Source organism: Marmota marmota, unplaced genomic scaffold (assembly GCF_001458135.2).
Source record: "Marmota marmota marmota unplaced genomic scaffold, marMar, whole genome shotgun sequence".
NCBI lineage: Eukaryota > Metazoa > Chordata > Mammalia > Rodentia > Sciuridae > Marmota > Marmota marmota.
Window position 1 is genome coordinate 3,696,498 of NW_026000205.1, and position 5,055 is coordinate 3,701,552.

Below are 5,055 nucleotides of genomic sequence, written 5' to 3' on the forward strand. Positions count from 1 at the left end.
CCTAGGTCAACAATGACTCAGCTTGAAAAATTCCATATCGTTTTTTTTAAAAGAGGTATGTGGTGTTAGTTACACAGCTAAAATAATCTGGATGGCCCCCCAACCCCTCCTTCAAAATTACAAACTAATTTCCATGTGAACAGCTAAGGGGTAGTGTTTATGTAATGTTAGAAAAAGTATATGGCTAAGGTAATCCAGTTAATCCCCTATCAAAGAGCCCCATCCCAATTCCAGTTTACTAACCCAAGGAGAGGTAAGAAGGGGTCCCAAGAGCAGCACTGGGAACCCAGTCCTAGTCCCTAGTTCTAACTGTTCTTGTGATGCATCTAGACTGGACAGCCCACCACCACACTTCAGACTAGGAGTGGGAAGTCCAGAGAGGAAAGGATTTGTCCAAGGTCCTAACTAAGCAGGACAAGGCTTAGACCAGAAGGCAGGCCCCTGGCCTTATGTCCAATACTCTTTTATGGCAGAAGCCTGCCACAATGCTCCAAGCAAGTCTTCCATTTTCCCACCTGTAAATAAGGAGGTTAAGACTAGGCACTGATTTCCAAATTGAGAGACCACCAAACCCAAGGGGTTAGAGGAGCCATTTCTGCTAGTTACCTTTCCTCTTCATGCAAAGAATCTCAATTTTACCTATCTTACATATTGTAAAAACAAGAAATTTTAAACATGATGATGATTAAACACGATTAATCAAGTCACACTTGGTAAATTAAGACACTATTTAGACTACTATGTGGTGAATGATAGCAGTCATAGCAGATCACAGGAAAGCCCTGCAAAAGGCCTTAGAAAAAAGACTGCAGCCAAAGGCAAGAAAGCTGATCAGAGTAGACAAGGCACAGAGCCACTCAGCGACCCCCACCTTCTCCACCTGCAGCTGTACTGACATGACTGACATGCTTCCTCATCACCGACTGACACACTCCTAGAGAAGGCTCTAGTGCATCTGATAAGTTATCTATGCAACCCTCACCTCTCTCAGATTGACTTTTGTCAGAAGTCAACATCAGGCCTAGAGATCTGCAACCCGACAACTTCTTCCATTTGTCTGGTTTCGAGGAATGACCATTTTCTGATCTAATTATCCTATAGCCTGCACCATGCCAAGAAAAAAAGGAAATGGGTACTAGAAAATGGGGATAGTTTTTAAATAAGAGGATAATTTAAACAATGAAGGTTAGTTTAAAAAAAAGAGAAGAAGAAAGAAAGAAAGAAATGAAGGCAGGTTTGGCAAATTTTTAAAAGTCTGGACAGGGCAAAAGACCCTGAAGTCACATTAAATAGGCTGAAAATAGTTGTCTACTTCCACCTCCTCTCATACTTCACCCCATATGCACAGTGTCCATTCCAGAAGGCCAAGGCTATTGCCCCAGATTTTCGGTAGCACTCAATTCCATCATGAAAGCAGATGTCAATGATGGGTTTGGAGCCTCTGCTACCATCAGAGAAATCTGTCACTGGAACATCAGTTACCAGCTTAGGAAGAAAAATCAGCTCTTTGTTCTGTCTCCTCACTTACAATTATGTAAACATAAGCTTTGAGCATGCAGAAACTTTTTATGCTGCCAATGATATTAAAACTCTGGAACACAAATTTAAGTATACTGCATAAACAGTTGTTTTTATTCTTAATTAGCTGTCACCTCCATATTAAGAATAAAAACAACTACCAAACTAATGTGAGGAACACAAACTAAATTCAGCAAATTAATCGTGACACACAAGGCCAAAGATTCAACACTGGAAATGAACCAAAATTCTTTAAGTCAATAACGATGAAAATACATGCCATAGTTAGATCATTAAAATTACGAGACTCTGCTTGTCAGAAAATTTAAGTCCTAAAAAGTTAGTTGAAAGAGTGCTACAGATTTATTATCTCATATACAAATGCCAACATTTAATAGGTAAGCACTCAAATTGTGTAGATGACAGTACATGTTCTTTATTTCAAATGTGTTCACACAGAACTATTTCTAAATAAGTGCTGAAATAAACATAGTCTGAACATAGCTCAGTTAAGAAAGCCCTTCCAGTAAATGTTCCTTCACAGCTGGATAGCTGCTTTAATATGCAATTGCCCTAGGCCACAGGAAAAAAAAAATCAGGCTCTTGATTTACTTAAGAAATAAAATAAATAAACGTAGGCCAAGCCAAAGGTCCTCTCTCCCAAGTTAAAGGAGGGAAATGTTTGGATGGCTTTTTTGTAAAAGCCATCTCTACCTCCAAATGGATTTCCTAAGGCCCACACCCACTGCAAGATTACAAAAAAAAACAGCCCAGGAAAGGTAGAGAAGGCACAATTCCCAGATAATAAGACCAAAGCTGACTCATGTTGGCTAGTTCCTAACCCCCCTCTCTAACTCTACCCAGTGAGGTCCCCAGAAGGCCTGGGGAATGTGAGGGCTCACCCACACAACCCTTGAACGCCAACCAGCTCCTGAACTCACTGTGGATCTGCCCAGAGGCACTCAGCTCCTGTGGCTGGGAGTGCCTGCAATACCAGAGGGCAGAAATCTGAGTGACACTTGGCACTCTCTCTTTCAACAAACAACCGCAAAGTGCTTTCCAAACCCAGGCCCTCACTATTTTGAAGACAAGGAAGCTGGAATCTACCCTGGGCAGAGGTGAAAAAGAAATAAACCCACCCTGCCCAGCCCTTCCCCCAAGGTCACAGGGCAAACCAAAGGCCATTAAAAAAGGCAAGACACACTGCAGCTTCTGTAGGCCCTGAGCAGTAAACACCAAGAATGACCATATCGCCCCCTGGGATCCAGGAGCACTTGAGAACTGGCATTTCCCTGGCTGGGGTAAAACAAGAATATGAATTGTCAGCTGGAAAAAACAAAAAACAAAAAACACAATCCTAAGTTCTCCCATGGGGCACTGACTTGGAGGTAGAAGGCGGAAGAGGGTACAACCATCTCTCTGCAACAGCTCAGAGAAGGAGAGAGGGTAAGTGAGAAAGAGAATAAAGACCTGTGAGCAGCTGCAGTCCCCTTTTCCTAAGGACACAAAGCTGCAAAGCCCAGAGATCTGAAGGGGGGGGCGGGAGCAGAGCACAGGAAAGAAAATGGGGTAATGGAATGAGATCTACTCCCCCCAGTAAGCTAAATAGAAGTGGGAGAAATGGGGGAGACACTCTTAGGCTCCCAAGAGCAGTAACTAACCAACCCTCACCTATTTACCAGATTTCACAGGATCCCGGGGGAAAAAATAAATCCTCAGGCTCAGGGCTCGGAGAGAGTCTGAAGCCACTGAAGTTCCCAGTGCCTAGAAAACTCCCTGTTTCACCAGTGAGAGTGAAGAATGAAAATCAGGAGAGGCAGACATGCCTGAAATGGGGAAGTCCTCAATGGGGAATGGGTGGGCCACAGTGGGGACCCAGGAAAAGCAGGTCTGATGCAAGAGGAGCCTGACAGACTATGAGGGAAAAGGGGGGAAATGTTGAAAAGGGAAAAGGAAGCCAAAAAGGAAGGGGCCTGGGAGAATCATCAAAAGGGAGTGAGCATCTATCAAAGAACTGGGGCAGCTCTGAGAAGGGATGGGAGGAATAAGAAGGAAAAATTAAGAAAACACCTTAATGTCAGAACTGGGGGAAAGAGGACTCAAAAAGAAGGTAAGTGCAGGGGAGGAAGGACAAATACACAAAGGGAGAGAATGTCAGGGGGAAAACTTAGAATAGAGAGAGACCCAGGTGGAATGCCCTTACAACAAGACCATGTTAAAGGGGACCACTTCAAGAGGGACAGTGTTGGAAAGTTAAAAATGAGTCAAAAAATATACAGGCTAGTGGACAGCTCCAAAAAGGGCCAGATGAGGTGGGTGGGTACTAAATAAGAGGATGGGGCAGAGCTGAACAAACCAGAGGAGAGAGCAGGTGGAAAGGTTCTGCAGGCAGGTCTTGAACATGCAGAATGGGAAGGGGCTGGGAGATGGGTCAGAGTTGAGAGGTAAAGGCAAGTCTAAGAAAGGCCACAATGGGGAGGAGAGGCCTGGGGGAGGCAAAGAGGAGGCAGGAAGCAGGTGTCAGGCATAAAGGAACTGAAGGGCGGTCAGGCCAAAGAAGGGAGAGCAAATGAATGGAGCAGCTCACGGGAGTGCCAAAATGAAGGTGGGGAGGAGCCAAGGATGACAGCCACTGAGCCAGGGAAAGAGGTCAGGTAAGTAAATGGCAGAAATGAGAAATCTGCAGGGTCAGAGAATGAGGATGAGGCTGCTTCGGGGGAAGGCAAAGGCAGAAATCAAGCAGCCAGGGAAGGACTGCAAATTCTGAGCTCAGGCAAGGGGCAGAGGTGGGAGGTGAAAAGATCTGGAAGGGAGGAAAGGGTCTGAATAGCAAACAGAAGCAAGAACTGGTAAAAGGAGGCAGCAAATATAGTGCATCCAAGTCAGAGAAGGGTCAAGAGAGACAGTCAAGGGGTTTCTCGGGGTGCAGCAGGTTCTGTGTGGGCCAGAACAGAAATGCGGGTAGGGGATAGTTGGGCCTGAAAGATGAAATTAAGTTCAAGGGACAGAACCGGAGGCAGCAGTGTCTAAATCAACAGGACTCAGAGGGATCACCAAGGCGGCAGATCGCAGGTCCTAAAGGGACAGCTCCTAGGAGTGCCAAGACATTCTACGACAGGAATAATAGTGGATAGGTCAAAGAAGGGGCCAGGGACAGGACCGGAGGGTAGTGATAGCAAAATAAAAGAGAATGCAGAAGAGTCATGGATCTTCGAGTGGGAGCCAGAATCAAGGGATGCAGAAGGGTCACTGAGGAGGAGGTGGGTCCCATAAGCACTGCAGAGTCCAGGAGGGGCTAAGGGTATTACCAGGCACGGAAGAAGGAAAACGAGGGGCGCAGAATCGAGAGTAGGGTGGCTGCCGGCAAGGTGGGGCGGGGGGAACACGAGACAGACACCGAGATCCCAACGGATCGCGGGCGGGGGCACCCGCAAGGACAGCAAGGCTGGGGCGGGCAGGGGCAAGTCCGAAGGACAGGCGGGCCTCGCGGGCCGGGCCCAAGCGCGAAGCGGCGGGGACCGCGGGGCCAGGGGCGCT